Source organism: Motacilla alba, chromosome 6 (genome assembly GCF_015832195.1).
Source record: "Motacilla alba alba isolate MOTALB_02 chromosome 6, Motacilla_alba_V1.0_pri, whole genome shotgun sequence".
Classification (NCBI taxonomy): domain Eukaryota; kingdom Metazoa; phylum Chordata; class Aves; order Passeriformes; family Motacillidae; genus Motacilla; species Motacilla alba.
In genome coordinates this window covers 13,669,060-13,681,110 of record NC_052021.1, presented here as the reverse complement: position 1 = coordinate 13,681,110, position 12,051 = coordinate 13,669,060, and positions in this window count along the sequence as shown.

Genomic DNA, 12,051 nt, shown 5'->3' with positions numbered 1-12,051 from the left:
CAACCAAGTCCCCAGACACAGCCCTCTCCTGGCAAATGCAGGGCTCCTGGTAAGCTCCTGCCTGGGGTGGTGGGGACAGTAAGTGCTGTCCCTAATTTGAATCCGCATAGCATCCAGCATTATCCTAACTATCAAATACTGCATTTTAAGAATGTTCATCTCTTGTTCAGTTCTGTTAAACTTCAGCGTGCCTATTTTAAAGTCTTCATTCAGTAGTAATTGCAACACTTTTACATACAGTTAATTTTTCACCTCAAATACAGAGTGTTTTCCCCTGCAAGGTGTCTCAAAATGCTGCACATACTGCCTTGGTACAAAAGAAATTTCTTCCTATCACTACAGAGAAAGCAATCTTTGAGCATTCATGGCTCTAATGGCCCTTAGTGAGAGAGGGAACTCAGATGTCACCTGAAATCCATCTAATAGTAATTTCAGTACTCTGCCTGAGTTGAATACCTAATGTGCCTGTCACCTTCTCAAAATCACATTTAGCACTGGCAAAATTATGTATATGTGTGACTTCATTACTCCAGGAAGACTAACACATTCAGGGAGAATTGGGCAGTTCCTTGCAGAAGCAGCAGTGTGGTAGACAGAGGCAAGCTGCCTCAGCCCATGCTGGCAACCACATGTTAGCACTTAACCACTAAGGACAATACTTGTTCCATTGGTCTCCTATTACTTCTTCCACCAGCACAATTAAGCTCCCCTTTTGGAGTCCTGGCTGTTCTGGCCAGTCCAGTCAGTGATATAAAAACTACAGAGGTCTCATTTCCTCTCTAAGGAGTTTAATGGAACCCTCAAACCTATTATTTTGTGCAAAACAAATTTATCCACATTTGAAACTTCATGAAAAGTAGAGTCTCAAGAACCCCTTAAAAAATAATTCTTGATATTTTACCGTGGAAATAATGCCCACAGGTTGTGATAGTAAATTGCTTGAATTTGACATAAGGGAATTGTGTGGATCTCAGCTAAATGTGAAATAATTATACAGTCATCCAATTTCCACCTGTGAGCTCTGCTGTAGATCTCAGTGCTTTATTCTGTCTCTTTACTTTGGAATCTAGTATTGGGATAATACCTGTGGAGAGGAAAGATTTTTTTCCATCCAACAGGAGCAACACACTGCTCTTGTTGACCCATGTCAGAAAAGACGGGCTTTTGCAGCTGTCTCAAGATATATCTGTGTTTACTTGTTTGTCATGAAGCTCATGGTATAACCCAAATTCTATGAAAATAGTCACTGGTAGATGGTGTTTTATTATTCCTGCCCAAAACAGCCTCCCTGTTCATTTTCCTTTTCCAGGGCTTAATGGCCGTTTAAGATATGTTTCTAAACTTGACCTTCTTTTTTTCTCATTACAGGAAGAGACTGCTCTTTACAGAATCATGCAGAAATGTAGAAATGTGAAATCAAAAAATATTGAAAGGCATTGAAAACCTTGCAAACTGTTATTATAATTATAAAGGATTCTATTTTTTTATCTTTTTGTAAGTTAAATATCTTCTGATGAAGAACTGTAACATGCCATGTCGTACACAGAGCCTCATGAGACTTTGGCCTTATGGTTAGGATTTTTAATGCTCCCTGACCAAACACAAAAGGGCCTTCCCAGTCAGGCCAGCCCCTTTTGTTAACACATATAGGCAAGTGTCTTTTTGCAGCTCTAGCACATGAGGGTGTGATGTGTCTTGCTCTGTCCAGATTCCCCATTTTAAGCTCTAGTAGATAATCCATCCTGGGCAGCTGTGAGGAGGCAGGTATATTTCCATTTCTGCTGCCAAAGCAATATATCTTAAATGCTCTGTTATGATGCCGCTTAGAGTAAAAATAGCACCAAATATATATTACTGCCCAGAAAGAGTTTAACTATAAAAGCTGGGGGAAGGAGGAGGGAAATCTTCTATTTCCTTACTTTTTTAAGCCTAAGGATAGTGATGTGACATTAGTCCAATTTACTGAGTATAAAACTAAATTAAATCAATGCTTGAAGCTTTCCTTGAATGTGTCTCAAATTCAGTTCATCTACCATTATTGAAAAGTATCACATTTAAGTCTTAATAATTCTTTACACTAGAGTGCTATTAATGTCATCATTATTATTATACTTCCCTATCTTCAATATATTATAGCTGTTAGAACTCAAGTGCAAAAATCAATGGGAAATTTGTATTTGATATAAAATATTCTAATCTATTAAAATTAATTTCTTTTCCTGCATTATGTTAATTACCCTCTTCCCCACCTGGGAAGAAACCCCTGTTGAATTCTTGACTAGATTTAGATCTAACGTTGGTTCCCCAGAGTGCAAATCTTTAATAAAAATTCCACGTTTAATGTCTCTTTTCTTCTACCTTTTGTACACAAATCACAATGGGAAATATTAAGTGAAAGATTTGGTTGGACCAAAAGGTTTTGAATACAGAAGACATCTTGTCCTTCCTGAAATAAAATAAAAAAAACCGCCTCCCTCAGCTCTTGCCCATGGGCAATTAAGCTGTACCTATGCTATTTCAAGATTAAAAGCAGCACTGAAAACCCCGTCATGAACTGGGTTCAAGAGTTATATATACATCTAAAGAAATATCTTTGACGTACAGTTTTGTTCCAAGACTTGCCTCCTTCTCTTCCTAGCTTGGAGAGAACTTTTCATGCTTTCTTTATTGAGAAATTATTTTGAATAAGTTATCAGATACTGTGTAAGAACCTACATGCCAGTGAAAATTTTAATGTTTGTTTTAATTATGCCAATGATTCTTTTAATTTCTTGACTTCAACATCATACTAAAAGTTTCTGGCTTTTTCAGATCTTTCCCTGAATGTTAGAGTAAAACAATTTACATCAGTTACTGCCATTTGTACCATTTTATGCAAGTCTTCATTATCTCTGTTTTTTACTCTCTCCTTATTCCCTCCAATTTTTCTTACACAAATGAATCTCACATAGCACGGTCATGAACTCTGGTCAGTCCAGGACCTTGAAATAGATATATGTACCAAATAAAAGTGATCCACTGAAAATAACAATTCAGAATTATTTTGAATGTGCCATAACAGCAAGGCTTGAGCCTAAAGGTTTAGGTTGGTTATATAGCTGACTCTGCCCATTTTAAACAGTTTATTTACTTGGTTATAAAGTTATCACTACAAATAGAAAAGAGTTATTAATGCTAACACCTTCTCAAATGCAGTGTTTCTTCTGAATTGACAGTCAGAAAATGTAGGTGCACAGTTTGTGGTAGTTGGGGTGGGGCTGTGGCCATCCCCAGTGGGCGCAGCTGTGAGGAGCAGGTGAGCAGCACTGACAGCAACGAGCCATGGAGTGCCCAGGGACACTGACCAACCACCAAAGGAACAGAGGGCACACAGGGGCAATGCATCAACATGAGGGGGATAAAAGGTTGGGCTGAAGAATAAGAGGAGCAGATGCTTGAAGCTTTTTGAAGTGGAATGGTGTTACTCTGTATGGGCTGAAGCCTTCTGCTATTGTATGGTGATACTCTGTGTAAGTAGGCTGCAGTAAGGAAATGCATGTGATTTAATATTTTTCTTTAAATTTAACAACATTTACTCAGGCTGCAATTGATTTTTCATAGTGAAAAATTTAAATATTTTCCCATATGTTCTAGGCCAATCAAAAATTAGGTTAAGGAAGCCTCAGAGAGGGATCAGCAGTCAATGTGGGAATTGGATGACATTCCCAATGCTGAGAAAATGTAAAGGTGGAAGGAAATAGAAACCAGCAATATACACTGGTTCAGTCTGGAACCACTATGGCTTTCTACACCCAGAATGAACTGGTTTGGATTCTTCTTCCCTTCTCATGATGTTATCATCCCACATTACTTGGACAGTTGATAAGTTGTTTTCTTGAATTTTAAACTAGTTTTTGTTTACAGCACGTTGTTGTATTTGTTGTCTCAGGTATCAAAAGTTTGAGTGTGTCTGTTTCTGTACTACGTATGTGTGGAAAAAACTCTGTTTGATGGATCATGCCCCATGCCTGTGCTTGGTTGTCCAAGCAGTGTCTGATTTTGAATCGGCAATCTTATCATGAAGAAACATGTCTTCTTCAGTTCAGAGCCAAGTAGCTTATCTCACCTCTGAGACTGCATATCAACCTGAAGGTCTGAAATGAAATGACTTCAGTACGATCAGATCAATTTGCTGTGAGAAGCCCACATCACAATACAAGCCCACATAACTCAGCTGGCTTTGGCAGCTTGCTCAGGAGAGAGCTGGGCCTACATGTGCAGGAGCACTGAATTATTTCTTCTCTCTGGAGATGGAGAGTCAGAAAAGATCCCTTCAGGTCAGGGTTGAGGACTCATGAGGAAGTCAGCAATGAGGCAGCTAAATTTTACTTCAGTATGCTGGGCATTCAACATTTTTCAAGGCTAAGACAGCAAAGGTCAAGAGGCTAATCGTCTCAAAAGCAGATGATCACAGAATTTAATGTAACACATCTAAATGTTGCATGCGCCTTCCTAATTACCCTACCTAGTAAGTATTTTCTCCCAAACTGGAGTCCTTTGTTTTCTTGGAAAATAGTAGCAATTATTCTCTGATTATACTAAGATGTTGAAGAGCTCAAGAGTTTTGTCTTGCTTTTTCTTTTTAGACACAAATATATTGCCTTCATAGACTTATTTCATGTTAAAAACATGCTTGACTATTTTTCATATTTAGCATGCATGTAGTAACATAATATATTGTTTTGCTTTATTACTGACAGTCAAGTTTTACTTTCCTTTCTGTAGCACTAAAAAGTAGCTTTAGCAGTACATCTGTCAAAATATTTACCTCCTAGGCCACCAAATTTAATGTCAGTATCTGCTTAGTATTTTGATTTCTGTTATCAATGCCAGAGGAAAGCAGATGACAGTAAGACCATGTATTATGCAACACCAAAGTTACAATAAAATATGAGTTTTGATTTGGTGTCGATCCTTAAATGTGTGCAAATACTAAACCAGATTGACAGTCATCCTAATGCTTCAAGGACTGATGTATCTAAGTTACTAAAGTAACTAAATCTAAATTTCTATAGGATAAGCACAGGTGTTAGTGCAGTGCTTTTCAATGATTTTTTTTTTAGTTTGGATCAGTTTGTAAGGTATTGATGATTGTCAGGTGAATTGGGTTTGTTTGGTTTTTAACCCCAGGTGATGCTCTCAGACCATAAATAGGTACACAAAAGGGCCCTTAAAATTGTGAGCAATTATCACTGAATTATTCAAGCTTTGCAGAGAGAGGGACTGGACAGTTTCAGAGAGCTATACTTTTTTTTCTGTCTCCCTTCTTTTTTCATCTAGGCTGTAACAGGCTGGTGAAAGGTAGCTTTTCTGGTTAGGTTAACTAAATCTCGTGTTTTAGTACCATTACCTATATCTCCTGTTGGGAAAAAATAGGGTAATTACCCTTTGAACTTGGGCATACTTGGTATTTTTCTGCAGCTTTAAATTAAATTAAGAGATGGAGTATGTTTATGTGGGATGGGGAAGAAGGATAAAAAAAAAGAAATCACAGATTTTTGAAATGCCAGAAATATTACATGAAGGAAGCATTACAAATGAGAGATGGTTAAAATTATTTTGCTAAGCCCCCCTTCCCCTTTTGCTCTGTTCTTGTTATCAGCTTGGAGGCAGGGAATATCTATTCTCCTTTCACTTGCCCACATTCTCTCTGACACCTTTCACTTACCCACATACATTGTGTTCCCCATGGAGTTTTTCATCTTGTTGTAAAAATGACACTTTCAGGGATATGACTGTAGAGGCTGAAATGTTGATTACCTAGCATTAATCATTTCTGGAAATACCAGTCTCTAAAGATGCTAGTCCTCTGGGGTGCACATAATATGCATGGAGAGGAACAGACTGATAGCGCGTGTGGGAGTGTGTGGGACAGTACATATTTACTCTTGGCCATTTTGGCATTGATTTATCTTTTTGTGGTCACATTTTAAAAATATTGTTGACTTCCCATCCTAGTTAATTAATTGAAGAAGTCATCCTCTTCTGGTATTGCTCTCCACTGGTTTCATTAATATGTAATGAAATTTCCCTTTGTGCCTTTATTGTCAATGTTCGAGAGCATATCTGCAGGAAAGGGTTTATACCATCAGTCTGGAATCCCACTTCCCTCTCAGCTGCTTTTCTCCATATTGATGGCATACAGGATAAACAGAACAAGTTAATTTGTAATCTTAGATAGAAAATGATAGCTGCACTGTTTCTGTCATTGAGCACTCTGCCAGTTTAAACAGCTGATTAGTCAGCTTCTGTGGAATCGATCTGAATCAGTTCCACCTGCGTGCACCCACCAGGAGCCACTTTATTGTAAATCAATCATTCTGAAAACATCTCACAAAGGGGCCAGTCCTCACTAACAAGCCATCAATTTAAACTGTCTGTCTGGAGAACTCTAGAAATTAGAAGTGCAACATTTATTCTAAAATTATGGAGGGGTTGTTTGTGTTTTATATTGTTGTGGGTTTTCTTTTTTCTTTCTTAAATGATAGCCTGTAATATTTGGTGCTGGTGGTGGTTTTCTTACCTTTTTTTACCTTTATTTTACTCCTATGAATTGGGTCACTTTTCAGACATCCCAAAAGTGCAGGTACTTTCTCATCGGAAAGAACAATAGGTTTGGAATTTTAACAACAATGGATGGAATGGATGGCCTTTATTACTAGAAGGCAACATTAACAGTAACTCAGAGACTTTATATCCTGCCCTTGTGCCCCTTGGGTGTTAAGATCGATCCCCAGAGTCAGAGAAGTTCTCCTTATTCTTTGACATGATGAATTGCTAAATTTTGCCTGTGCAGAGAGTGGGTCTTCCAGCTGGCAGTGGTAGGAGAATCTGCCCCAGGGGAAAGATACAGATATATGACTTGGTCTTCAAACCCTTCCTTTAAGACACTTCATACTACCCTAAATAAAAGAGAGTGGAGAAGGTATATTCTACCTTCTTTTTTTTTTTTATTGGCCTGTCTAGGCATTTCACTTATGTCAACAGAAAAGCTGTGAGAATCATGTTTTCCGGTTGTGTAGAATCTCCAGAGTCTTATTCAGCTTGAGAAAAAAATATGGCAGCACTTAGTTTGCAAGGTGTAGAGCAAAATACTCTGTGTGATGTTACACTGTGTAATTACACGCTGCCACCTGATTGCATTGTCAACACTGTCTCTGATTACAAGATAATTGCTTAGTTACTAGTTTGGATGCAAAGTCTTTCAGGGACTTGTGTATTAAACAAGTGTCCCACTCTTGGAAATGTAGTCAAAATAGAAGTTCAGTGAGGGCTCATGCGATTGTACAGAAAGTAATTTTTTCACTTGGGTTACACTGGGCCTGCTCTATCTCTGCTTAACCCCAGTTGAAATCCTCTCATCTGGCCATTTATTGTAGGATACTCTGGTGAGATATCTCCTATCAAATAGTGTAGGTATTCACAGCAAGTTCAGAGCTTCAGCTTCTCTCCTTTTGCAGGGAGAAATGCGAAAGACTAAAATGTTGGTGGTTAAGGACTCTATTGGCCACTTGTAAAGCAGCAAGAGCTTTCCTGACATGCAAGGTAACAGCCTGGGTGCAGAGAGGTGAACATCAGAGGATAACCACCACAATCCAACCTTTGTTCTGCAAAAAGTTGAGTTTTGAGATGGATAATGGAAGAGGGCATTAAGAAGCACATCCCTCATTGCCTGACAGGGGTTTTTATCAAGCCAGTGCCCCCCCTTACACAGCTGGCTCACTTGTAAGCACATACCCACATCTTTTAAATGAGGCTCCTACTCCTTGTCTGACTTCTGATGTCATGTTCATGTAGGGCTCTAAAGGTGCTTCAATTACTTCCTGTATTATGACAGGCTTGTGCTATGTAACCAAGGTGACCACTGTTTGGTCAACTCACATTTTTCACACAAGTAATAGTTTTGTCAGTGTTGGCTATGATTTCTACTTAATTTATTTTGTACTATCTGTTCACCAACAAAATCCCTGAGCTTATTTGTCTTTGTGATATTCACAATAACAGGTTTTGAGCTAAGCATGAGCACCAGGTAGAAACTGTGCAAGAATGTTGAAGAGGAATTATTTCAATCTGGGGAAGAAAAAATAGCAAAATAATTACCTTACACTTATTTAGGAAAATAATTTATTTAATCACCATGTATTTACTTTCTAGTATATCTTTATCCCAGTTCCATGAATCACTATCCGGGTATGGATATTTCCTTCTACCTTGTCATTTCCTTCTCCCATGAGCTAGAAACTACAAATGCTATCAATATATGTCTCCATGACAATAGCAGTGAATTTTACTACCTTTGAATCAGGAAAATATGGATGTTACATCACATTATCCAGAAAAGTCTGTATTGTCCAGAAAGCAAACATAGTTACAGAAAATGTAAGTTAAATCATATGTGCACCATCATGACTCAAAAAAAAAAAAAAAAAAATACAAGTAAGAGAAACTCCTAATTACTAGAAGGATGATATTTCTTTAAATACCTAATTATGCTACCCCAATTATTTGTGAAAATGTCTGCATGTGAAGTCTGAAAATTAAAATAAATAGCTCTACTGTATACTAAAAATGTAACTTAACTGCTGTTCTGGCTCCTGAGATGATATTGCACTACAAACATTTGGCTAGTGGCTAGGAGCCCCAGGATCTACAACAATAAAAATAATAGCACATTAGTACCTGTGATTATTTTTTTTGTCAGCCTACAATATAATAATGCAAATAATCTTCCCAAATTCTGTGTCTCTCATACAGTTGGCTATTATCTGGCTCCAAGTTCTGTGAACTGTCTGTGCAGGAAGATATAGCCTTATGTACAGATTTGGATTATTACTGCTATTTTAATATTACAGTCCTGGTGATTGTACGTTGCTGGTAGTTAGCAAGAATGGTCTGCCTTGATATTACTGGACTGAATGCTGTACAACCAGAAGATATAATTTTTTAATACATATTGTATATAATTTTTAGATGAAGTATAATTTTTTAGTTGATGACCACTTTTTAGACTACTTAAAGTCAAAGGTGAAGATGAGGAAGAGTGCAAACATGGTAACTTTCCGATTATTTCACTCTATTATCACAGGATGCTGGTTTAACGTAAACTACAGTTGTAATGCCCTGTGCTGGTTTTTCAGGGCCTGGTTTTTTGGCAGCAGGGGGGCTGCAGAGGTGGCTCCTGTGGACAGCTGCTGGAAGCTTCCACCATGTCCAGCAGACCTAATCCCTGGCTGGCTCTGAAGCTGGATGTACTGATGGCCAAAGCTGGGCCAATTAGAGAGGTTGGTAATGCTTCTGCGATAACATATTTGAGGAGAAAATAAAACAAAGGGCACACAGTTTTCTCCTAGCCAGAGAAGATGAGGAGGTGAGGACATGTGAGTGAAACAGCATGGAGACACCAAGGTCAGCGAAGAAGGAGGGAAAGAAGGTGCTCCAGGTTCCAGAGCTGAGGTTCCTCTGCAGCCTCTGTGCAGACCATGGTGAAGCAGCTGTGCCCCTGCAGCCCCTGGGAATCCACGGGGGATGCAGAGATCCACCCACAGCCCGTGGGGAAAGTGTCCATGCTGGAGCAGGTGGGCACCTGGAGGAGGCTGTGATCCAGTGGGGACCCAGTGGAGAGAGGGCCCTACTTCCAGGCTGGAGCAGCCTGTCCTTGGAGGACTGCACCCTTTGGGAAGAGAGAGACCCACTTCCCAGCGGGTCTGGGAGGCCTGTCAGCCTGTGGGGAGAATTCACGTTGCAGCAAGTATGGTAGGGCTGCTGCTCGGGAGATTGGAGCCACACTGGAGAAGTTCACAAACTATTTCCCATGGGAGGGACCCCCATGGCCTCACAGGGGTAGGATTCCTCTCCTGGAGCAGTAGAAAAAAATCTGAGTGAGGAACAGACCAAACCCCCATGCTCTGTCTCCCTGTGCTGTCAGTGTGAAGGAGGGAGAGGTTGAGAGAAGTTGGGTTGGTGTTTTTAAGGGCTTATTTTACTTCTCCCTATCCTCCTCTGATTTTGTCAACTGTAAACTTACTTAGTACTTCTAAGTTGAACCTGTTTTGCCCTTGGAGTGTTTTTTCCTGGCCCTTATCTCAACTCATGTACCTTTTGTTTAATTTTTCTCTCCTCTGCCCAGCTGTGGCAGGGGAAGGTGAGCGAGTGACTTTCACTGGTGCCTGGTGTTTGGCCAGTGTAAAACCATGACATGCCCATGTTAAACTGATACCAAATAGTAAATGCTGCAGCTGAAAATATAATGAATATTGCAACTTCTAAGTAGTTGGAAAAACATTTTAATAGACAGAGAGATCAAATCATTAGGTTATTGAGAGAGGTTGTTGTTATCTGTAAGCACCTGGCTCATAGTAGCAGCTTCTGAAAATCTGAATTGCAAGACCTCTCTAGAGGCTCTATCTGACCCTCCTGGGTGCCTTGCTGGCTGTGTTCCAGTGCCTTTCAGGATGAAATGGGACAACTCAATACAGAGTAATATGCAGAGCTATCTATCTTCCCTTCCCTGTCAAATTGTTGATGCATTATGGTCTTTTTTATACTCTTGATCAGGAAATGTGTGAGAAGGTGACTAGCAAAGACAGAATAATGTGTGTGATGGGGCAGTGTGGTTTTATTGAGCATAACAAGTTGGTTTTTTGCTGGGACGCTGGTATCTCTCTGTGGGCTGTGAATGCTGGCAGTCTGCAAGACTCTGCAGTGCTCTCCTGAGATGTTAGAGCTCCCTGGCATGAGAAGTTGACTTCCCTCATACAAAAGAGAGCTCTGGGCACATCCACCATTTCAGCAGGTTCCAGAGTATGGAAGAGCTACATTACCCAAGATAAAAAAAAACCCCAAAAATCAAATGTGCTAGGAGTTAAATTGCAGGTACAGCAAAATTATTAACGTGATGGCAACTTGTGCAGAAGGAATTAAAGGGCATGAAAAATGGAAACAGATCCATCTGTTCTTGCCAAAAGGAGCCAGGGTAGAAATTCACAAATTTCTTACTGTGTTTAGTATGCCAGATGTATATTCCTTTCACTAGCTTGCTTAGATTTCCTATTTAAAAAATACACTTCAGTAAAACAGTGTAAAACTGCCATAATTTTAATCCATGCTTAAAGATGGATTATTTTTTCCTAGTCTATCAGCAGCAAACACTTTCTATTGTAGCTCTTCTACACACTTACAGGATATGTAGCATAATTTTGGGAGTGTCTTCATTATATGCCATTTGGGGCTTCATACTTATTAGTTTGTGGTATCAGTTGTGCTCAGTAGTGAGCAAAATAAACTATTTTAAAAGCCAATTCTGCAGTCTTGACTTGGGAACTGGGAAAAAGTTTATTTTTGAAATTATATTTTGACCCTGGAAGTAAAAGTTGAGAATTGGCAGAAATTTCTATAGATAAGTTGAAGAAACTCTTTAGTCCAAGGTCTAAAACACAACATATTTCAAAATAGTAAGCATTGTGTGTAAACTAAAAAGGATTGTGCTTCATTCACTATGGTATTTCAGACCCAGTTGAGCTAAAATAATAAAAAGTATTTAAATGTATTTCTATCCATTTGAGCAGATCAAATTTTGGATACATGTGTGAGATGAGCACATCCTGATCTGTTGCTTTTGAGTATGTAATTTATTACTCCATTGATTTTAACTGAATTTCTGTGGACTTGGCCACTGTAACTGAGATCATATTTAGTAAAGAAAAGTGAAATAAAACTCAGCTTGATGTAAATGATGATGTAAATGATGATGTAAATGATGTAAATGATAATTTATTATACTACTTGATCATTTATTGTAGGCACACAGTTTGTGTTAATTGGGGTGGGGCTGTGGGAGCCTCATCCCCAGTGGGCACAGCTGTGAGAAGCAATTACAGCAGTGAGCCATGGAGTGCCCAGGGGCACTGACCAACCACTAAAGGGAACAGAGGCCGGTGGTTTTTTGGATGAGATGGACTGCTTGCTGAATAAATAGCAAAGAAACAGAACTATCGTGGGAAGCTTTGTATTTTT